The 25,396-nt window shown below is 35.9% G+C and overlaps 1 long non-coding RNA gene across 1 annotated transcript in view; it reads right to left on the reverse strand.

Annotated features, from left to right (window-relative positions):
- The window catches only part of LOC140603505 (uncharacterized), a 56,071-nt gene extending 31,941 nt beyond the window's left edge, over positions 1-24,130 (reverse strand). The window contains exons 1-3 of the long non-coding RNA XR_012006493.1: positions 23,208-24,130; positions 16,376-16,443; positions 15,222-15,346 (exon numbers count right to left, since the gene is read on the reverse strand). This is a non-coding gene — a long non-coding RNA (uncharacterized lncRNA). The remainder of the gene's footprint in view (positions 1-15,221; positions 15,347-16,375; positions 16,444-23,207) is intronic.
- Positions 24,131-25,396: the final 1,266 nt, after the last annotated feature.

A 25,396-nucleotide genomic window follows, 5' to 3' on the forward strand; every position in this document is an offset into this window, starting at 1 on the left:
AAAATAAACATTGGGCCATCCAGTGGTTCAGTCAGTTAAGCATGGATTCTTGAGCTCAACTCTGGTCTTGATCTTGGAGTCATGAGTTAGAGCCCCCCATTGGCTCCATGTTGGGCATGAGCCTAATTAATTTTTTTAATTTAAAAAATAAATAGAAAACCTCCTATATACTATTTCCTTTCATCTGGTCTTTAACTCTACACATTTCACATCTACCCTTCCCAAAGTGTTAATACTTATGAAAAACTTTTAGAGCACGCTGTGTCAGGCACAGTTCTAATAACTTTTTTTTTTAAAGATTTTATTTATTCATTCATGAGAGACACAGAGAGAGAGGCAGAGACACAGGCAGAGGGAGATGCAGGCTCCATGCAGGGAGCCCAACGTGGGACTCGATCCTGGGACCCCAGGATCATGCCCTGGGCTGAAGGCAGGCACTAAATGCTGAGCCACCCAGTGATCCCCCAGTTCTAATAATTGACACATATTTTAGTTCAATCCATACAGCAACCTTTGAGGTAAGCATTTTATTATTCTCATTTTACAGAAGAAAAACTGAGTCATAACAAGTTTAAGTACATTTTCCAGGGTCACAGAGGTGTGTTTCCCATTGTCTCTTTGACTTATTAATAAATTTTACAATAAATTACAATAAATAAATGGGCAGTTACCTGCTCACTCTAATTTTTTTTCCAGGCTTTAAAAATTTAAGCAGACCACCTCTTTGAGGATTTTTTTTTAATTTCCTTTTAGAATTTTTGCTTTCTTAGATTTTCCTAAGTATTTTTTTTCTATTTTATATTTCTACCATAACATCAACTTTACTCATTCTCAATGACTTAAATTCTTAAAAAATAGGAGCACCTGGGTGGCTCAGTTGGGTAAGTGTCTGCCTTCAGTTCAGATCATGATCTAAGGGTCCCATGATAGAGCCCCTCATCAGGCTCCCTGCTCAGTGGGGAATCTGCTTCTTTCTCTCCCTCTGCCACTCCTCCTGCTTGTGCTCTGTCAAAGAAATAAATAAAATCTTTTTAAAAAAATTGTTAAAAATTAAACTGTAACTAAATGTAGACAAATATGAATATATTTTCACTCATAATGAAATGCATATGAAAATATTTTTCATGTTATCCCTAAAATTATATTTTCCCTAAACGTATTTTTAAGTAATTTCAAAAGAACTATTAAGAAGTAGTGGGATGCCTGGGTGGCTCAGCAGTTGAGCGTCTGCCTTTGACTCAGGGCCTAATCACCCAGATTCCTGGGATTGAGTCCCGCATCCGGCTTCTTGCAAGAAGCTTGCTTCTCCCCCCTCGCCTGGGTTTCTGCCTCTCTTTCTGTGTCAATCATGAATAAATAAATAAATAAAATATTTTTTAAAAAAGTAGTTAGGAATGTCAGTTTTAAATAAAAATTATTTAAATAAGTCCAAAAATTTTAATTTTAAAAAAGTTGATTAAATCTTATCAAATATTTTATAAAAATACAATGCATCACAATTTGCCTTTAATTTCTGTCAAGTTACCAATGTAAAGCAACAATCAGTGTTATGCTTCATGAATGTTATATCTAAACATAAGTAAATATAAATTTAAGAGAAATATGAATTATTTAACCCTGTAAAATATTATAAGCTTTGCAACATATTGTGAATACCTGCTATATGTGAGTGTCTTTGGAAACACGATTAGAAGGTGAAAAGTAATAAGAAAATAAATGCTCAGCACTACTGAGAAATGATACTATATTTTGCAAGAATCTGTTGGGTTTAGATGAGCATTTGACAGATCAATTAATTTACCTTTTCTCTTACCCAAATCCTTCCCCTGCTCTGATCCTCCCCTCCTACTGAAGCTAATGCCTGTTTCCAATGTCATCTGTGGCACAGCCCACAGCTTTTATAGCATTTGGATACAGTTGCCTTTGCAAGAAATGAAGAAAAATATTACCCAGGGGCAGGAATAACACTAGTCAAGAGAGAAGATGTTTGGGATAATAGGGGTACAAGCACTGAGTGTTAAATTCCAAGTGAAAGAAAAATCTACGTGTTTTTTTATTAATGGATGTATAGCTGCATATAAGACATTTAAGGTCTTCTAGAGTACAGGGCTCAGGGCAAGGATCACTCTTGCCTAAATCTAAGGGAGTCTTGCTCAAGATAGAAACTAAGTTCAGCTGTAGAAAAACAAAGAATGATATATTTGTTGCATACCAATACATGGTTTGAAAATATATCCAGTACACATTGCTGTAAATTGCATGTACTTTACAAACCTTCATTGACAAATCTTGCTAAAGATTCTTTCTTACTAAACTGCAAGCTTACTGAAAACTAGAATTAGGTCTCGGTTGATTACTGTAGTTCTTCTAATAAAGAGCCCATCTTCTGGCACACACCAGGAAATACTGCTACAAATAGTGCATTGTTTCAGAGAAGGCTAAGCTGGGATCAAGCATATATATGCAATGAACATGCTGAGGGCAAAAATACCCCCAAGTGAGTTAAATGAGAGTATTTCAAAAGATAATTAGATAGCAAATCCAAAGATTATTACTAATGTGATATGTACACTTTTTTCCTTTTTCCTTTTCCTTCCTCGTTATTTTCTTTTTGAATGAACAATTTCTAGTAGTAAATATTGAAAACCAAGAACTCTTTAACCATTAAATCTTCTGATAACTATTACTTGTATGCAGTTGATATACAAGGGAAAATGTTGCTATTAAACTAAATTTTAAGTAAAAGCACATTATAGTAGAAATAAGACCCTCCAGAGTATAATTTTATGAGACCATTATTGCACGGTAGCTTGGGCAGTTGAACTCACATGAAACAAATGGCTCCATAAAACAAGTCCCAAAGTGGCCTATTGCTTAATTAAATTCATATACAAAGCATCCCTCTGCCTTGACATGTGTACATACATATATTAGATATGTTTTAAAATTCAGTCTGAAAAATATGACCTCATAAAGATGCAAAGGTTTAGACAACACTTCAAAGCCAAAGAACTTCTTGAAGCAATATTTTACATAGAACTGTGACTTTCAAAATAATTGCGTTTTTTTTTCCCTTAACATAGTGAGGACAGTCAGCTTGATGTATACAATATGTTTAAGCTTTCTGCCTCTAAAGATGTGCCAGAGACTACATGAAATGCTTGCATTGAATGCAAGTATTGCTAATTCTTTCTTCTATTTCATCAAAATGGAAGCATTTCTAGAGAAGTCTGGGGGGGGGGCATATGAAGAAACACATTTATAAGATCCATAGCCTAATCCTTCAACTGAAATGTGTCTATTTGGAAGAATGTCAATTTAATGAATGCAAATAAATTAAGACATATTCTTTGCCTTGAATATAAAATTGTTTTATCACAATGTATTACTCTCCTCTTCTGTTTCATGAACCACCTACACGTGGGTAACAGCCCTCCAGGAGCAGAATGTGGTCCAGTCTGTTCAATAGGCTAAAAACATCCTAAAGCCATCTGGTAGTAAATGTGTTCAGGAAAGATGGAAGCAAGGGAAGAAAATGAAGAGACATTATTCAAAACATGTTACTAATTGATTATAAGATTGTGTCCACAAATGTTATATCAGTTTTAAGATTCCACACTAAATAATCTGGAATGAATAATTTTAGCCTCTCAATTTTCACCTATTCTTTTGGGAAATTCCTCAATAATGCCTATTGAACTAGCACCCCTAAAAAGAATGGGAAACAATGCATAAAATCTAGACAAGTACATACAGGTGATTCTCAAACAGAAAATAAATGAGACTAAGTTTTATTTTATTTATTTATTTATTTATTTTTTTAAAACATTTTATTTATTTATTCATGAAAGGCACAGAGAGAGAGAGAGAGAGAGAGAGAGGCAGAGACACAGGCAGAGGGAGAAGCAGGCTCCATGCAGGGAGCCCGATGTGGGACTCGATCCCGGATCTCCAGGATCACACCCTGGGCTGAAGGCGGTGCTAAACCACTGAGCCACCCAGGCTGCCCGAGACTAAGTTTTAAATGTGTGAGCAAAATGTTCTACATTTGGGTAAAATTCTCTGGACTTACAAACAGAAAAATGAGGAGGGCTTTATACTGGTGTGAATAATTTTTGCACCCAGACACTGAAAATGTCCTGCGTAAGAATACCAGCAATCATGAGAAAAGCTATGATTTATTTAGAATTCATGGGGCACCAGGCACTATGTGAAGCATTTTACACTTGGTTACCTCACTCTAATCATTGTGACATCTCTACGGAGGTATTCTTAGTTTAAAGATGAAGAAACTAAGGCACAAAGACTTGAAGCAACTTGCTCAAATCACAGTTAGTAAATAGCAGGGCTGAAACTCTTTTTCACTGATGTAAAAGCTCATCCTTTTAACTCCTACCCCCTTGCTGCCAGCTTTAAGAGGAAGTCAAGATCTGGCCACAGGGAGAAACTTGGCAGTGCCCCTTAATAACCTCATAGAGACAACTTCACATTTAGGCCACTGACAAGAAAAACAATCCATTAGAGATACATCCCAAACATTCACCTCACCAAAGGTAACCGCACAATGCAACCAATGTCCAACCCTATAGTTGTGAGGAGACATTTCTGTAAAAAAAAAAAAAAAAAAAAAGGTTTATGTTTAGAAACAGTAGGTTTCTTTCTGAGCCATTTATATTCATGGAGGAAAAGCACACACTCTTTTCTCTGGGCCAGTCCTCTCAAGGTGTATGATAACTAGGGAGAGGTCACAGAACATGTACTTAGTGCTATCCAGCAAACAAGCCTGAACAGATGGTGTGAGATTCCAACAGCAGAAAGGCTGAGTGAGCTCCCTATCTGAATGAAGAGCATGTGTGAGCTGTCATGGCCCTATTTATCACTTCCACCTCAGTCACTCTCTTGACAAATGCCATAGCTAAAGAGTAAGGGACAGATTCTGTGTATAAGAGCAGATATTACTACTGCCTCGCAAAAGAAATGTATCCCACATTCAAACTAAAGCATAGAGAGCCGTGGATAATGTTTACCAAGCATGCACAAGGCTATAGACACTTGACAAGGAGATGTGATGTTTACTTTGTCGGGATACATAATCGTAATGAGGCCAGAGGGTCTTTCTGTTGTGTCCATCACTAAACGATACACTTCACCAAATACAGAGATATTACACATTATCTAGCCTGGTGTGAGCAGCCCTGATGAAATAAAATGAGACTGTAGTCCACCTGACAATTACTTCCATGGAGGATTTGGTTGCAGGGCAGGCAGCGGGGAACACAGAGATCTGTTTCCATTTTGCAACTTGGAAAATGCTATTCAAAACATTCATAACGAGGATACCTAAGAGAGGATACCTGAATTCTTGCTCCTCTCTGGCATCATACTTATGCTCTGGTATTGTCACTTTTAGCAAGAGAAGAAACCATGTGACATACTGTCACCGGCTAGACCCCAAGACCTGACCTTTACTGCCCACCTGCTTGAACTCTCCAACCTTTGTCCCACATTTTTCCTCAAGCTCTTTGTTCCAGTTTATCTCTTAACTCAAGCAAATGGAAAGTGAAACCACCCCTCCCCCAGTTGACCCAGATGACTCAGACCACCCAGACCAGTTTGAGCAGAAAACCTAATGACTGTGCAGATGGACCATGGAGTGACATCTCTGATGACAGACAAAAACCTTTCCCTCAAGGTATTTATAATACTCAAGTCTCTACCCAAGGAGTCTCAGCCTCATTTACATAATATGCAATGTAGGCATGGGCATGTTTCCCTGACGTGTATGCACAGCCTTATACCTACTTCTACATCTGATGACAAATATCTATCTAAATATTCATCCCCTCTCTAAATATTCCTATCTAAATATTCATCCTAACCCTAAATTTAAAAAAAAAAAAACAAAAAAAACAACAAAGAAACAAACAACCCTCCATTCTTGCTGAGGAGTCACAGCTTTGGAATTCATTCCTTGTGATCTCATTAATTCACTGCAAATAAACCTTTCTTTGTGCTACAATTCAACCTGGTACAGTTTCTGATTCACCAAGGAGCAAACTCACATTGGTTCAGTTACAATGGTAGGATTATGTATGCACCTCAGATATTTAAATTAACTTTCAGTAAGGATGGAATCTTTTAAGAACTCAAATGAAAGAATGTGGCACTGATGCTTTCAAATATTTTTTTCTGCCACTGTTCCATAATATTGAGATTTTGAGGATACTTTATATATTTTCAAATAAAAGGCTCTTCTGGTGTGTCATACTCTTGAATTTTATCCCTTGATTTTTTTTTCAAGTGAACTTATTTTTTCTTGAGCTTATTTTTTTAGTAACCCCTATACCCAATTTGGGGCTCCAACTGATGACTTCAAGATCAAGAGTCACATATTCTTCCTACTGAGCCAGCCAGACGCCCCTCCAGGGAACAAGGGAACTCATTTTAAGATCTTATATTTTCAAAAAAAAAAAATCTATATTTTTAACAAATGTTTATCAAATGCCCATAAAATACAAGATATTTTTCAGTGGTATCTCAAAAGACATAAATATATATTAGAAACAGATCTAACAAAGGTAAAAAAAATAACCAAAGCTATAATGATAAACAGCCCAAGGGAAGTGCTATTTGAATGATAGAAACTAAATGCCTATGAGAACTTCAGAGTTTCAATTTGGCTTCAGAACTTTTGAACGACCTTATAAACCCTGACTGTGGCCAAGTTCAAAGCACTTGAGATAAGGAAGGCTCTTTGTTTTAAAGGTCCTAGAATGTAAATTTCTTGGTATTCCAGTGCTACCAGCATCATCCCTGGCTCAATCCACATGATGATGAAAGAAACCAGCCAGTAAACTTTTTATTATCAAATAACTTTGATTCAGTTATTTTGCGATGTTATCTTTGTCTTTTGCCAAAACACCAAAAACTCATGCAACATTAAGAGAAGGTCTCTCCTTCCTATGTTTGGGTACTTTACTGGAGTAAAGGCATAAATAATGTTTAAGTTGCAAGAAAATTTAGAAAGAAAACAAGTTCATTACAGATGAAATACTGAAACCCAGATAAGTGAAATGAGTCATAAGCAGAAAAGAGATTAGAACTTGGGGTTTCTTAGTTTTTTAATCCACTGTTAGTTCTATCAAACACTGTGCTAATTATTAAGTCGTTCAAATTCATTTAGTCATTGAAAATGCTGTCTATAGGTATTTTTGCCTTGATCATCTTTGACTTTTTATTAACATTGTTTGACAAGTTATGAATCTATGTCTAAGATAGAAAAATTTGAGTATACAATTCTTAAGGTAAGTAAAAGGATAAAGCAACTTGACAAAAAAAGACTGCTTTTGACTCACATTTTAGGAAGCACACAAATCTATCTTTAATGAGAGTCGATGTATTATCTATCATCTTTAGAATTTGAAAGATAAATGCCATAGAATGATAGGGGCTGAATCTGACTTTATTGTTGATGCTAATTTGGAGATCCTCAACTGCACACCTTATCTTGAAACACCTCAGAAGTTTACATTTCATTTACAAATGAAAATCATCTATCAAGTCAACTCTGACTCAACCAGCTCTCTACTCATTTGAAAGCCAGCCCATACTAATCTCTCTCATGGCATTCTGTGGCTTGCTATTTTTTTCATTCATGAAACTTTTCTTATGGCAATATCATGATTTGAAATCTTGTATCTATACCTACATATGTGTGTATTCAGTAGGTCAATATCTGTCATCTAACACACTCTAAGCTGTGTGAAATTAGTCAAATGTGGATTTATTTCATCCTGGAACCAGTGGCTATTCAGTAAATATTTTTGAATGACCAAAGGAAAAATTATTGGATAGTCTTCTGATTTTGAAAATTGATGGATATTCTTACATTGTTGCTAGGTACAATTAATAAAGGGGGAATAGTACTGTATTACACATAATTAAATATTGTTTTAAGTCTATTACTGCTTGTATTAGACAGGATCATTTAGATCCAAGTGATAAAACCCTACCCGAACTCATTTAAACAAAATTGAGAACTTAGCAACACAAAACTGGAAAGCCCAGATGATGAAGTTTTGTAATATAGGAGAGGTCCAGAGCTGATGACCAAGAAAGAATTCTTGAGATGTCTTCGGTGCAAAATGGTGGTTTTATTAAAGCATGAGGACAAGACCCCAGGGGCAGGAAGAGCTGTGAGGGGTGGTGGACTATATACCTGGGAGTTGGGAGGGGTTTGAGGATAGAGTGCTAAGGAATTTTGGAAGCAAGGTTTCCAGGACCTTGGGGGCTAGCTATTGTTGGGAAAAGTCACTTATTATCACCTAATAAACTGTGAGTCATGAGACCCTTCAGATGTGTATCGGTGGGCCATCTGCTTGGGGGATGATTGCCAACATGTAACTTGGGGATTTAGAGAAAAAGGAAATTTCTAAAGGAATTTTTCTATGTTAAAGTAGACTTACAGGATCCTGGGGGTCAGGCTAAGATTGCCTTCTGCCCTTAGCAAAGTATGAACATCGAGGCAGTTGAGTCCATACAGGAATGTCCCTCTGCCTGTTTGAAGAAGTTGTGAATGTGCTGGCCCAAGCTCCTGCCTTGTCCCCAGCTAGTCCTGTGTTCCCCCCATCGCAGGGTTTCCAGTGAGGTGAGATTTGATCCTGTCTTTAATGAATGGCACTCGAATGAATAATCAGCAAAATCGGGGATATTGGTCTGTTTTTTTCACTGATATATCCCAAGTTTTTAGACAGTGCTTATCATATATAAACTGCTGAATAAATATTTGTTGACTAAATGAATGATCAATCTCTGTCTCTCAGACAAACTTCCCTATCTGATGGTGTGGCAGGAAGAACAATCACCCCCAAAATGATTCATAAGGACCTAAGAATATGTTACCTAGTAAAAACCAGTTTACAGATATGCTTGAGGTTAGAACCTTAAGATGGGCAGATTATCCAGATGGGCCCAATCTAATCACATATATCTTTTCCAATTACAGTCAGAGAGAACTATAACAACAGAAAAGGAGGAAGAGTGATGTTGCATGAAGACAAGATCTGTTGTTGCTGGCTTTGAAGATTCATGCTTGGGGGAGATTGTAGGGCCATGAGGCTGAGAGGCCATCAAGTAGCAGAGGAACAGTTTGTAAAGGAAGCAGTAGGTTATGTTACCAGAAGAAAGGAAAGGAAACCTTCAAGCTTCTTGACATGTTATAGGGAAGACAGAATTTACACGTGAAATGAGACAGAATTCAGTTCAAGGCTGAAATACTTTTAACACATAATAACAACTCTACAATCCTGAGAAAGAGAGAAATACCATTAGCCCAAAATGTTACTGAAGCATATAGAGTAAGAAAACTTAAATGGAGTTTCAAGATTATGGGAAAATAGAATGGAATAAAAATATAGGGAGGATCTTCTAATTAGAAATTATAATAAAGGCAGAGCTATCATGGAAAATGTGAAAAGACAAGGTAATTTTGAATAGAATGGGATTTTTTTATGGCAAAAATCTTCAAAATGTTAAGAAAGACAAAAGAAACAGAATGAAAGCATCAGTGTATTAAAGTTTCAAAAAACTATCTACAAATGTGTAAGAGATTATTTTTCTAAGAATATATTATAAAGTAAAAAACATATTTAACTCTATAATTTCATTACATACTGATGCTAGAAAATATTTATGGCTTCTAATTCTGTTCATTTCTCAAAAATTTTACTGAAACACTATTGTCTAAAAAATCTGAATGTTCCAAACTGCAGCAAAACACGCTGCTCTGAATGGATCCAATATTATGATCATAGAAATTCAAAGAGGCAACCTTTGCTATTGAGGCAGGATTAGAAAATCCACTGTAGAAAGGTCTGAAAGACTTAAGGGAATCATTGTAATTAAAAAGAAATGTTGATATTAAGCCTATAAAACATATGGATCATCCTGTTGCTTCCTAGGGTGATTCTCTATGTCATCTGATATTTAATCCTTATTTTCTTTTCTTCTTCAGGGAAAAAAATGTAGCTGGAGCTATAGCTTCCTATTTGCCACCAACAACGTTATCGGCTTTTTCCATCAGCCATGCACCATCCAACCTCCCTCTCTACCATGTATTCCCCCCAAGCTTTTCAAAGGTAGTATGCTCCCTGATTTCACTTAAAAACAAAACTAAATTAAGTCTTCTCTAAGTCTCCATTCACCTAGTGTCTAGTTCTCTTTTCCTCCTCAGGCAAACACCTTCAAAAACTTTCCCTTATTATTATTTCTCCTTATTTCCCTTTTAGTCCTCAATTTGCTGCACTGTGCCTTTGCTTTCAGCCTTCCAAAGAAACTGTTCATGGTGAAGGGATGAAGATCTCTGTTCCTCCCATTAGTTCTCATATATTTCACCTCATCCAGGTCTCTACTCAAAGTAACCTCCTCACAGAATTTTTCAATGCTTATTTTCCTTTATATCTGGCCGATCTTTCCCATCCTAATGCAAAGAGATCTTTTTCCTAGCAGCTCCTGTATGATTTGGGCTCAGTCCTCTTCATTATTCACTCTTTTAACCCTCTTCCCACGTGGTCTTTATTTGCTTCCATAACTTCAGTTACTATGTGTTCCCAGACAACTTTAAAATGTATGTCTCTACCTGAGACCCCTCTCTTGATTTCCAAACAAAGGTCTCAGATGGTCCAGTGATGCCTCCTCATGGAGACATCTGAAACTAAATAATGCACCTTTTCTCCTCTCCTAGGTATGCCCTGTGCCTTTAATCTATATTTACTAATTCCTAATTTGGTGTCACCACCCATTCCTTTAGTCTTTCAGGCATTATGCCTTTTCAATTCTACCTCTTCAAGAGCTCCCAGTTCCAGTCATGGTTATTCCTTAGGCCTTCCTTATTTCCTACATGAATTCTTGCCACAGGTTTCTGACTGGTGTCCTTGACTGTTGTCATGCCCACACCCACTAAACTTGCCATTATTGGTTATTAGATTGACAACTTAAAAATTCAAAATAACATCATATAAGAGGCCCATCATGGCATCTTCCTTATGCTTCACTCCCATTACCACTGAGCACATGCCCTGTGCCTTCATCCATCTCTGCTTTTTGCATGTTGCTTCCATTCTCTCTCAGGATTTCCCCCATCATCTCCTCTTGGTCTGACTAACACTTACTTGTCTTTCACATTCCAACTGAAATCTTGCTTCCTACAAGTTTCTTCTTCTGACTGCTACTTGCCCCCAACACCCAAGAGTACATTAGGTGGCACTCCAATATATTCCTACAGCTTCTTCCCCTTCTTGTCACTTGAATTAACACAGTATTAAAATTATAATTTGTTTGCTATCATCCAGTACCAGTAAGCTAATGCTAGTTGCTGAGATAAATCACCCAAAATGTCAGCATCTTAACAATAAAGGTTTGTATCTTACTCCTAAAAATCCTGTCAAAAACTAAATTAGGTCTGGGACAAAATTAACAAAGCCTATTTATTTATAAACTTGGGCAAGAGAACACACACATGTGCCATCACTTTTATTTCATCAGAGGATCAAAGGTCTAAGAAACGAAAGTAAATTTTAAAGACTCTAAAGAAGAATACAAATGTTTTTTAAATGGTATCTTTGGAAGCAAGGACTCTCTAATTGGTCTCCAGATATATTTGGCAGACAGGTTGGCTAGAGGGGACAAGTGAATAGTTTCTGGGCATTTCAAAAGAGGAAAGGTTGCTCAGTGTTAGGCCTAGAGGGTTTTTTGTGTCTAGCCATTTCTTCTAACAAATAGAGGTTGGTGGGCTGTCTTCTTGGGGCTGTACTGTCATTACGGTCTTTAGTGGGGGTGGCTGCCATTAGGAAGGATGGTTCTCTGATCGAGCACATTTTTCCTGAAAGTTGGTTGGCTTTTTTCCATGTGGTGATTGGGAATCTAGGCTTCTTCTTTTTATGGCCCCGCCATCCACAAAGTTCAATAAGCAGATTAAAAAGTTGGAAGTATATTCACAAATCCCAAACAAGAACTAATAAACACCACTTCTGTTCACATTGGATAGGCAAAATCTTGTCCTCGGACAGTGCCTGGATGCTAAAGGTGCTGGGAAATGCAGTCTTCATTGGGCACCTCCCTCCCAGGGACTTCTTCACATTATGGAGGGAAAAGGAGGTACAGATATTCTAAATAAAAGCTCCTAGCTACCATCTTTACCACACATTCCCACTAGATTTTGAATTGTAAAAAAGCAAAAAACAAAACAACAACAAAACAAAAAAGCTATGTATTTCCATTGCCTTTAAAAGTCAAAATGCCACATATTAGTTGCTCAAAAACAAAATGGTTAAATGTTTAAATCAATAAATGTTTGAATGGCTCTGTCAGCTGAAAACTCTCAATCACTAAAATTGTGTCTTTCTATTCCTAAAGATTTACTCAAGCAAATTATGGTTAATAATGAAATAAAAACATATAATCTATAAATATAAGGCATGATCTGAAAGCTGATACTGAATATCCCTCTACTTGCAAAAAATGAAAATGAATCTAAGAAGCACTATAGATATAATACATATCAAATAAACTAATAGCAATATTTTAAATGATAAAAATCAATATTATAAAATAAATTACAGGAAAAAATGCTGAAAACCCTTGCCAAAGAAATCTTCTTAATATTTTGAGAAGGGAATTCAGAGAGTTCACAGATTTGAGCCTGACAATTAATTAAAGTGGGTTTCTATATAGCATTTTGAGATCATTTTTTAGGCACAAGATCATTCTTAACAATCTGTTCTATTTGTCACTTGAAGATATTTCTAAAATAAAATTTTCAAAAATAAAGTATGAAATAATTATCAGCACATCACCTAGTGAAAAATAGAATAAACAACTTTCCAATTAGTTTTAGAGGTATGCAGGAATGAATTATCCTCTGCTTTCAGGTTTTCATGAATAATTCAAAATCTGCTGTCAGCCGACCTAATTAGTAATTATCCAAACTATTTCTAAATTATCTGGTTTGAAGCTATCTGTGTTGCAACTAGATGTATTTCTGATATAATTATTAACTCCATCTGTGTTGGTCTTATCTCTTTTTCTGTTGCTGGTAATGGAACAGTCATCTCCATACAGCAGAAAAACCTACAGATTCAGTTTATTACTGAATAAACTGTACCATTACCAAGGATCCCCTCTAGTACTAAGAAACTGACAACATATACCATACAAAGAGATATTTTAAAGCCTTTATAAATGCTCCATTCTACCAATTTAACCATATAACCACAGGGAAAGAAAGCTGACTTTAAAAAGAAAGAATAAGGTCTACTGCAAACATGATGAAAGGAGAGTGAGGCACAAGGACTTACTCAGGGATGAAGTGAAACACACTAGAGTAGATATAGAGGCCCCACCCACAGAGAAATCTTCCCCATGTGAACCTTGGAGATAATTCAACACACTCAGAAGTAACACGGTACAAAAAGGAAAATTCATTAGTTTAATACTGCATCACAATGCTAGAAATTATGTTGTCTTTATATTTTAAATTGCAGTTTATTTCATAGTATATACTTCTTAGCAACACTATTTGGACTATGAATATCACCGCTGCTCAAAAAAGAAAAAAAGTTTACAAAATAAATTTTTACATCTTGACCCTAAAACAAAATCTGAAACCTAAAAATTCCTAACAAGTTTTGGGGTAGAATGAAACTTAAAATCAAATTATAATTGTGAGGCAGAACATATTTCACTGATGACTGCAAGTGCATCATATACTCTGGGGTGAAAATTCTAATTAATAAGGGACATATTCCCTGATTCATTCTCCTATTTCTAGATTTATATGAGATTATATCACCTTTCTCTTCTTAAAAAGTTTTTACTGAAAGCTTGTAGGGATTATAACAAACTAGGCAATTCTTTCAAAATAATCAAAAGCATTTAGTTTTAACTTGCAGGAGTACATCATAACATTTTATTTCACAATTGCTATTGCCTAGCCCTAACAGTTTTGGCTATTATTGCCATTAATAACTTCCTTCATCTCCATACACATGCAAAATAATTTTTTAAATACCCTATTTTCTTCTTTATTCTTTTTTTTTTTTTTTTTTTTAATCTAGATTTCACCAACAACTGAGAAGTATAAAAGATGTGATAGGCTTGTGGTCATTTCTTGAGTCTTTGCCTGCTTAACATTTTTGCTTTACAGTGTTTTTCTCTCCGTTTTGTTCTTTCTCTTGGATGTATTTATAGAAACTTTTCTTATTTCCTTTGAGTCCCTTAGCTACATTATTTCATTTTGCTTTCTTGACTCTCTTATTGTGTGCCTGCATTTCTTGATGGCTAGCTTATATCTATTCCTTTCAATCTCCCCTCTTTTCCATTTCCTGTACAATTCTATTTTGTATTTCAGCGCTTAGAGAAACCCACCCTCACCCACAGAAATTTTTTAATCTTCTCTGTATTTTTAACCTATATTGGAATCGCTGTTGAGCTTTCCACGCTGAGCTCATCTTAAAACTTATTTCTTCCCCTTTTTTCCTCACCCTAGCAGTTGGCCACTGACTTCATTTGAACTGATTATGTTGCTCTACATTGTCATAAAAAAAACTCTTCCACTTTAGCCACTATTTATTATATTAGGGACATTGAACAGTTATCTAACTATTACAAGGGACTTACTGATTTGAAAACAAATTGGGACATTTTATACCTATCTCCATGGTGAGGAACAAACAAGAAAATGAATGATACAGTATCATTGTATACTAAGTCCTCCTGAGTCGCTCAAATAGACTGGCCTCCCCAAGCTAGGACAATAGAAAGTTCAGATGACCTCCTTATAGTCAACAACTCTTGATCAGCTGATGGGTATAATGGACTATGAGAGTTCGTACCACTACCATGGCCAACCCCAGGTTCACTTATCCTAAAGCCATTCTATATTAAAATCCTCCTGGAACTCAGAAAATTTATTAAAGTGACCTTAACACCAAAGTATATTTTTAAACTCTCATATCATACATTATATTTATAAATATAGCCATGGATCCCTAGAAGACAATATCATAGGAATAGCAAGCCTAAAAATTAAAATTTCAAGGCAAAGACCTTTTAGTTAAGCCTACAGACACACATTTTCAGACAAAAAATCTACCAAATATTGTGACTAGTTTTGGAAATCTAAGAAAAGACCTGAACCCTGGCAAGTTTTGTTAATCAACATCTACCTTCAGATGTAAGGCTTGTTCCAGCCCAGATATTTAATAGTGTGTCGTCCCAGTAATCCATTGCGTGCTCTTAAATGAATGAGCTAAATCCAAGGAAATTAAACTAAAAGCTCGGCCTCCCAAATCTGCAAGAAATATAGAGACGATATGAAAGACATTGTAGCTTAGATTACTTATGAACCATCAGGTGGCACATTTATGAGCCAGGGCAAATATTACCTCATTTCATTTGACTGGCATCAGTTGAAGAAGGAACAGCAATTAATATTAGTTTCAGTATGGCTATTTAGATATATCTGTTTGAATCAGTCTATATATATAATATACATAATAAATAATAAATAGACTTTTTATATTTTTGTACACAGATGTCCTCAAACATCTGAATAGCTAAAAAGCAAGTGCTCAAGCATAAAATGAAGCAGTCTCTTACAGAAGATAGAGGAAGAAAAATCAACTTTAAGAACTTGCAAACCAGCCTGCCTGCTAAAATATTGCTCAGTCCCCTTCCCACCCAAGTAGAAAGGAGGGCATTCTCCATATGCAGCTGTAAATAAATGACATATAAACTTAGTCATGAATAAAAGAAAAAGGACAACTTTTTGTACCATGAAGAAAGGGTAAAAGTAAAATATCATCAACATTAAGTGGATTTTTTTTCTTTTTTATAGATTTTACATTTTAAACACATATGTCATGACATTTTAATGTAGCAGTCTGAAATGGAGAAATAGCACATTGATTTTGTGCCCCAGAGAAAAATAAACAATAGCACTTTCAAAAAAGGTTTTGGCCTGAGATTCTCTTGAACCATATAAAGGACATTTATCCCCAAACTGAATGATGTTAGTAATGATTGTATTTCCTTGACTACTCTTTCCATCTATATATTCTGGTTTGATCCATCAGTGAGGTCACCATACTGCCCAAGCTGTAACATAACACGCTGATGAAAAATTACTATAAATTCAAATTAACATAAAGAATACCACCAAATCCAGAATACACAGCATTAGTAAAGAATTAATAAAGAAAGGTGGCCTGATATCCTTCATGTATTTAGCTATAAAACCAGCAATTTTCAAAGAAAATTTTAATGAGAGTCATTTAAAAGTGCATATCCAAGTAACATATATTTTAAATATTTTTCCTACCTGATATTCTATTCCTTTCTATTTTTAGTGTGTTGGAGACAGATCTTGTGTGATGACTCTTAGTAGTCCTACAGTGAAATGAAAGAAAATGCTTTTGTCAGGATCAAACTAACTATTAAAGGGGTTTTAAAAAATGTACATTCTACTTTTGACATGGGTAAAATCTATTAATGGTGATATATATTACATTTGCCCACAGAGGAATTATTTAACTTCTCTTAGGTTTAAATACTGTAATCTGAAGATTCTTGTTGTTGACACATGTGGTAGCTGAGGTCTACTGAGGAGAAAGTAAAATAATATTTCCATACTTTTATGAAACACACTACTAACTTCACCAAAAGATATACATTGGAATGTCATTAAAATACTCTAATTGGGATGTATGATACAAGACTGATCTTTAAATGACACCATAATAAGCTCATATTCCTCCAAAGTCAGATTTGCAGAATGGAGTATAATACAAGCTGAGAGCTTATATAAACAGGTTGATTGACTTAGAAAATATTAACTCAAATGCCACTTTGATGATGGGAAACTCACATTTACCAATTTTTAAAAATTACAATTGAATGAAGCCTTCTTTACTCCTATATTGTTTTCTCCAATCACAGTAGAAACCTCAAATGTGGTAAGCCTTAAAGAAGAAACTCAGGGGACACCTAGGTGGCTCAGTGGTTGAGCATCTGCCTTTGGCTCAGGTCGTTATCCCAGATCCTAGGATCTAGTCCCACATCAGGCTCCCCACAGGGAGCCTGCTTTCTCCCTCTGCCTATGTCTCTGCCTCTCTCTGTGTGTCTCTCATGAATAAATAAATAAGAAAGAAAGAAAGAAAGAAAGAAAGAAAGAAAGAAAGAAAGAAAGAAAGAAACTCAGGATGACATATCGTCTGTGCCTCTTGGAAAACACAGAAAAGCCTACAGAGCCAGTTCCCACAGGAAGAGAAGGGACAAAGGAAAGAGAACTCTTTTCAAAGATAGGAAGAAGGTGTTTTCAGTCCTTCGCATCTAATAGTACTTGCTTACAGTGCTTTAAAAGATGGAAGCAAGTTTGATAGGCCTGCCTACAATTACCAATGCCATCATCTGCTCTGGACTCCACCCATTTTTAGTGAGTGTATACTCCATATGGACAGTCATTTCTGAGTACTATGCCATAATCTGATGCTACAAAGGCCTCCAAAACACCTATGTATTTTCATTCCCATTTTTATCAGACTTCTTGGGGAAGCTCAAATGTTTATTTGAAATTTCTTATTGGGATCCCTGGGTGGCACAGCGGTTTGGCGCCTGCCTTTGGCCCAGGGCGCGATCCTGGAGACCCGGGATCAAATCCCACGTAGGGCTCCCGGTGCATGGAGCCTGCTTCTCCCTCTGCCTGTGTCTCTGCCTCTCTCTCTCTCTCTCTGTGACTATCATAAATAAATAAATTTTTTTTTAAAATGAAATTTCTTATTACAGTGCGCTTCTGAATTTAAGATTCAAGAGAATAACAATTTAAGTCAGCTAGCATTAGAGACATGCAAAATTATTTTTAATCCATAAACTTTCTGTAAACAAACTAGTTGGCTGAAATTTGTTAGCCTCACACCCCTACTAAAGCTCATTTTATATTTCACATTCAAGAATCTGAACATCTCAAAAATGTCAGTACAAATCACACATTCACCCTAATCAAATTCGTTTTCATTACAGGAAGGCCTTTTCCAAAAGACCAAGTAATTTGATGTAAATACTCTGCCTTTCAAATTGGAGACAAACTAAGCTTTGGCATTTTCTAGTAAAATATTTATTTACATAAATAAAATAGCTTGATACTGGTCCCTCTCCCCTTTCATGATTCAGGCAGTCAAAAAAGTAAGAACAAGCCCTGAGTTAATTACATTTGTCAACACTTTGTCATTACCACAACATGTTCTATTGGAACTGAACTTGTGAAAGTTTCTAGATAAAAACTGAAGGAGGATGTGTGGTAAATATTGTAGATTAAGTGCATGCATCCCTCCTGTAAGCCCACTTACAGAGAAGAAGAGGAAGAAGAAGAAGAAGAAGAAGAAGAAGAAGAAGAAGAAGAAGAAGAAGAAGAAGAAGAAGAAGAAAAAGAAGAAGGAGGAGGAGGAGGGAAGGAGGGAGGAGGGGATGGGTGGGAGGGGAGGAGGGAGAACAGGAAGTGGAAGGAAGGAGGGAGGGTGGGGGAGGGGGAGGGGAGGGAAGACAAATAGGAGGGGAAGGGGGGAAGGGAAGGGAGGAAGATAGGAGGGGAGGGGGAGGAGGAACAGGAGAGGGGAGGAGGGGGAGGGGAAGGTGAAGGGAAAGGGAAAGAAGAAAAGAATAATTCCAGGACTAACAGAAGCAGTTGTACAATAGGGAAAGACATCAACAAGTTTTTGGAGCATGGAAACCAAGTGGATGAGAGGTAAATAGTTATTAAAACAGGAGAAATTTAAAGCTAAAAAAGAGAAAGTTGAAACCCATTCAGGAAAGGATGCCAACATGAAGCAGCCATTTATGTAGCAGAATCCCAGGAAGACTTATGGATTCCAAGCACCAGATATTTCAGAATGTGGAAATCATGGTGAGACTAAAAATAAAAGTATCTGAAAATCAATTTAAAGGAGCAGTTAAACATCCTAAATTCCTTTCCAACCCTAACCGTTCACAAGATTTCTCTCAACTTTGGTATATTCGGACTTGAATGAATTAGACTCTGGACACAAGGATAGAGACATTAGTAACAGCTGAGAATAGGACCACAATTTTATACTGAAAACAGAAGACTACTTACACATATAAATTTATGATTTCTCCTCCATAGTCCAGGACTCCAGCAGCCTGGTTATACTGCTCCAGCCTATAACTAGAGAACATTCTTTGGAGAAACAATCAGCCCCAAAGAAAAGATACACAGATAATGATATTTGGACATCCCCCACAGATTGGTGATCCTGCCTAATTACCCAACAGTGAAGTCCAACAGCCAACAAATTCTGCCCAAATACCGGATTCTCTGGTTTTTAATGTTTCAATCTTAAATATAAACAGATGATGAAAGATAGCTCAACACTTGAAGAAAGCCTTCAACATAAATGTTAGCAATAAACAACAAAATATAAAAACAAATGCATAGAAATAGGTACAACACAGGAAATAGAAGTTAACTTCAAAAAATGTATACGTAATTAATATTCTTGAATATATTGCTCTGTGAAAAAAAGAAGAGGGTGCTGTTTTTTTAAAGGACAATTAGATAAAAAGAAAGAGACTTGGGTATATAAATATGACAAACCTCCAGTCGAAGTTTTGGAAGACAAAACTGGGAAATCAAAAAAAAAAAAAAAAACAGTGTGAAAGAAAAAAATAAAGAAATTTTTTAATTAGATAATTAATTTAGGAGGTCTAATTGCTGCCCAACTAAAGTTCCAGAAAAAAAGGTACAAAGAAAATAGAAAGGAGAAATTTGTTCAAAAAATTGAAATAACATTTCTCTAAACTGTAAGACATACAACAGTTATCACCACAACTAATAAAAAGTGACACCCACCGGGGCACATAAACATGAGGTTTCTGTTAAAGATATCTTAAATGCTTCCAGTGATAATGATGATTATGAGAAGGAGGGATGGAGGACAATTAAAATGACAAGCAAAACTATAGGAATAAGGTGGGTGTTGATTTTTTTCAGAAGTTACCCATCCTAAAATTTCTTCCAAAATATTAGTTAAGTAGTAAGGTGGAATAAAGACATTTTTTGACAAATGTGCAAAAATTTCGATTCTCTTATACTGCACTTAAGACAGCTACTCCAAAAATGGTAGCTAGAGACATATGGAAAAAGGACCCAGGAGGCAGAAAATAATGGTTCTGTTTTAATAGAGAAGTAAAGAGAATTCCCACGATGATGAAGAGAGGGAAATGCCATGTTGATAACTGAACAGCAGGCCAAGATGGCAAGCAGTCTCCGTGGGACCAGGAACATGAAGGTCACCAGAAAAACATCTCGTATGAAAGAAAAAAGGCCCTGATAGATTACCTAATATGTTTGGCCTTAGTGAGAAGTATTCTTTTCTTTAAATGAACTTTATATTTAGGAATAACTTTAGATTTACAGAAGAGCTTCCAAAGATAGTCCATAGATTTCCTATATATTTTTCACTTAATTTCCACATGGTTAACATCTTAAATTACCATGGCCTATTTGTCAAAACTAAGACACTGACAGTGCTTTATGAATGCATGAAGTCCAGACTTTTATTAGATTTTACCAGGTTTTCCATTAATATCCTTTTCTTCTAACATCCAATCCACACTACCACACTGCATTGAGTTGTTGTATGTCCCAGTCTCCTCTTATTTGGACAGTTTCTCAATCTTTCCTTGTATGTATTTCATGTGACAGTCTTAAGGGGTGCTGCCAAGGAAGTATCTGAGTTTCTCAGATATTTTTCTTATGATTCAAGTGGAGTTAAAGTTTATCTCTTGAAGAGGGGGCAGAAATATCTCCACATATTTTTTGAATTTTTCTGTAAATAAGTTGTGTCTCTTCTCCCCATTTATTTACATATTTATTTATTCATATCAGCATATAAATTCATTTGTATAAACTTTTTGCTTCATGGTATAATCCAATACTACTTAACCTGTTCTAGCTTTGGCTATTAGACCTTTTGGGTTATCTCTTGTGTTCTTTGATATGATACTACCCTTCTGCCTTAGAATACTTCACTATTTTTAATAGTGAAACATGCTCCAGGCTAATCTTCCATTTGCTCTACCCCAGCTCTAGAGCTGGTTATTTCTCTAAGGAATACAGATTCCTTCTACTAGAAAATGGTATTTAGAACACAGGACCTGAGTATGCTGCATGTGCTCATTGCTAGTAGCATATCATTGCTTCTAGGCAAGTAAGAGGAATTTTATAGCATGTCCGAGTGCTGGTGGAGCATCAGCAATGGGTACATAGAGAAGAAAACAAACCAAAGAGACAATTTTTAATTCGATATTTAAGAAAAGTTTCAAAGGAGGGATGCCTGGGTGGCTCAGTGGTTGAGCATCTGCCTTCAGCTCAGGGCGTGATCCTGGAGTCCCGGAATCAAGTCCCACATCAGGCTCCCTGTGGGGAGCCTGCTTCTCCCTCTGCCTATGTCTCTGCCTCTCTATCTGTGTCTCTCATGAATAAATAAATGAAATCTTTAAAATAAAAAGTTTCAAAAGAAATCAAATTTAATTATAATATGGTATTTTGGTATTTTGTTCCGTTATAACAATATTTATGTAATCCATATGATACAAATACTTAATACTATCTCATTTAACCAAAATATCATAACCATATGGTCAGAATAGGCATACCGTAAGTACTTGTGAGTTTAATTGAAAGCAAGTGGTCTCTGAACACAAACCCTCATCTACTATAAAAGATAAATCATCTATCAGAAATTCAAAACTCAAGAAAGAGCCATATGTGGATTTTAACTTAGAAATATGAGTGTAAATTCCAGAGATACAGATAAAATGTTGAAAATTCTTTCCTCTGGAGAATGATGTCTTGTGGGCAGAGTATGTGACTACTTTTAATTATTATACTAACATATTTTAAACTAAGTAAATATAGCTCATAATGGATAAAAAAATTTAATCAGTCAGGGCTATCTTTGTGTAAACTAGGAGTCCCCTTCTTACTTCTTTACTATAGTTTCCAAACTCCAAAATACATGTGAAATTTCATCAATGATTGAAAAAAAGAGTCTCACTATTTAAAAAATGAAACAAGCACACCTAGCAGCAGCAAATATTTTATAATGGAGTTGGATCAAACTGAAATCTTTAAAAGTATGATCAGTAATGCTAGAAATAGAAATTTGCCTTGGGAAAAAAATCCCTTGTTACAGAATATCAATGTGAGAAGAAGGCAAGGGAGAAGTGAAAATTATGTTTTAGTTGTGAATTTAGAGAAAAAAAAAGAGTTAACACAAAGGGAAAAAAAAAAAGATTTTAAAGGTTCACATGTCTGTATCTATGTGTGTGAACCAATTTGGCTGCTTCTGTATGCTTTGGTAGGAAAATGACTATAGATACCAGACCTTCTGCAAATTTAAAAGAATGTCGTTCCATTCTTTTCTCCCATTTCACAGATTGGGGAAATTCTCAACCAGGAAGAAACTGAATAGTTCATGAAATGCACATTGTACTCATTCTCAAATGTCTTGTGCTCCCTTGAAGTGCTGGTCTCTCATACTACAAGGGAGTTTTGAAGATATACAAAGCAAAGTGAGGAAAAAGAAGAAAATGGGCCTATCTACCTGAATACTGAAATAGAAACAATATTCCCTAAGATGGTAACAGCATATGCCTGGGACGCATGCCTTAGTTCTCTAAAAACCTCCATATTTCCCCCGCGAAAAAATATGCATAATAATGGTACCAACCTCCTACAGATGCAGTGAAGATTAAGATATCAAATCCCAAATAAAGTACTGTCCAGAAAATAGAGATCCATAAACTGTGACTAGTATTTGTATTTGTAATTTTTTTAAGATTTTATTTATTCATTTGAGAGAGAGAGAAAAAAAATGCACGAATGGGTGGAGCAGAGGGAGAAGCAGACTGTGTGCTGAGCAGGGAGCCTGTTGCAGGGCTCAGTCCCAGAATCCTAGGATCATGACCTGAGCTGAAAACAGATCCTCCACCAACTGAGCCACCCAGGTGCCCCTAGTGTTTGTATTTATGTTCATGTACGTGCGGGTATCATTTAACCCGTTAATATCACTGCTCTTTATATGAAGGGAATTAGTATAAATGTTAGATGCAGAAAGCAAAGCCACAGTGTGTACCTGAACTATGCATTATCTAGGCCACAGAAAGAGTAAGAACCAGGTAGGCCGAGATCCTCCAGTTGTTAACTTTATCCCTCCTTCTGATCTATCCACCAGGTCACCTGTCCAAACACAGAAGATCCAGAAACACAAATGTGTATCATGATGAAACTTCTATAATAGTTTTTAAATATTGATGAGATCAAAACATAATAGAGAATTATGTACCTCAAAATATTTTTTTAAGAATAAGATCTATTTCTCCTAGTGTCGTTTAACTAGGTTCAAAGACTTTCTTGCAGCCTAAGGAAGCTCTGGTTTGTCTGAAGCCTGATTATTTAGCATTTCACAGTAAATATAGGAAGTGTTTCTTTGAAACTACTTTAGGAAATGATCACTTTTGGTGCTCAACTTGAAACCATCTATGTATAGGAAACAGATAACTGCACAATCAGTAATTTCCTTCCAGGGAGTTGAAGTTAATTAAATCCATAAACTAAATTATGAGCACTAATGTCAATATGTCCAACTGGTTAGATAATGAATTTGTGTTCTAGAGAATTATGATAAAACAAATGTTCAACTTCTGTTAAGAATTAAAAGTTTTACCTTATAAAATAGAAGTGTGCATTGTAATGTTGACATTGAATCAGTTGGATAGTGTTTAAGACTCACTTTTGAGATGGGCTCCATTTCTGATCTTGAGAAGTTGTGTAAACCCATGAGCCTTGTAGGTCATATATTATATAGGTATAATAAAAATTTTTTTAAAGCACTTAATATGGGACCTAACAAAGTAAATGCTGAACCATTAATAATAGACTGTTAATTACAGCATTATCATTATTTTAAAGGTAAAGTATTGGGATCCCTGGGTGGCGCAACGGTTTGGCGCCTGCCTTTGGCCCAGGGCGCGATCCTGGAGACCCAGGATCGAATCCCACGTCGGGCTCCCGGTGCATGGAGCCTGCTTCTCCCTCTGCCTGTGTCTCTGCCTCTCTCTCTCTCTCTCTCTCTCTGTGACTATCATAAATAATAAATAAAAAAATTAAAAAAAATAAAATAAAAAATAAAGGTAAAGTATTAAGGCTATTTTGCCTAAAGGCACATACTTATTAAGAAAATAAGTTAATAAATTACTAGTTTACTATTTACATTTGCTTTTCTAAGCCCCAAAATGTTGGTTTTTTTCTATTGAAAATAATTTAAGTGACAGAACTGAGATTGGATTCCAGTAATTCTATTCATTCTATAAAACCTAGTTTCATCTCAGTCATAAATTCCTTTTTTAAAATATATATATATATATATATATATTTAAGATTTTATTTATTTATTCATGATAGACATAGAGAGAGAAGGACAAAGACACAGGCAGAGGGAGAAGCAGGCTCCATGCAGGTAGCTCGACATGGGAGTTGATCCCGGGACTCCAGGATCATGCCCCAGGGCCAAAGATAGGTGCTAAACTGCTGAGCCACCTAGGGATCCCTCAGTCACAAATTCCTAAAGAATTATTTGCTGAAACATAAAATTCTCCCTCTCTCCTTTTCTTTCTTTCTTTTCTTTCTTTCTTTCTTTCTTTCTTTCTTTCTTTCTTTCTTTCTTTCTTTTTCTTTCTTTCTTTCTTTCTTTCTTTCTTTCTTTCTTTCTTTCTTTCTTTCTTTCTTTCTTTCTCTTTCTTTCTTTCTTTCTTTCTTTCTTTCTTTCTTTCTTTCTTTCTTTCTTTCCTTTCCTCCCTCCCTCCCTTCTTTTCTTTGTCTTGGTTGTCAATGAACAGTGCTTATAGCTAGGGGAATGAAAGAAAAATGTTTAGGGGCATCTGGGTGGCTCAGTTGGTTAAGATTTCAACTCTTGGTTTTCAGCTTAGGTCATGATCTCAGGGTCATGAGATCAAGCCCTACATCGGGCTTCACACTGGGTATGAAGCTTGCTTAAAATTCTCTTTTTCCTTCTGAGTCTCCCCCACCATATTGAGTCACATGCTCTCTAAAAACAAAGAGAAAGAAAAATGTTTATTGAGTTGCACAAATGGTTCAAACATTCAACACATGTCCACATTAAAAGATTCTCTTTTTTTTCAGTCACTAGTGGGAAAACTACAATATGAACCTGTGACTTGCTCTAGGGCAACAATATTTTTACAACCTGTCAATTGATTGAAGCCTCAAGGTTGCCTCAAATTTGAATAGAGAAAAGAAAAAGAA

This window comes from Canis lupus, chromosome 14 (assembly GCF_048164855.1).
Source record: "Canis lupus baileyi chromosome 14, mCanLup2.hap1, whole genome shotgun sequence".
Classification (NCBI taxonomy): Eukaryota; Metazoa; Chordata; class Mammalia; order Carnivora; family Canidae; genus Canis; species Canis lupus.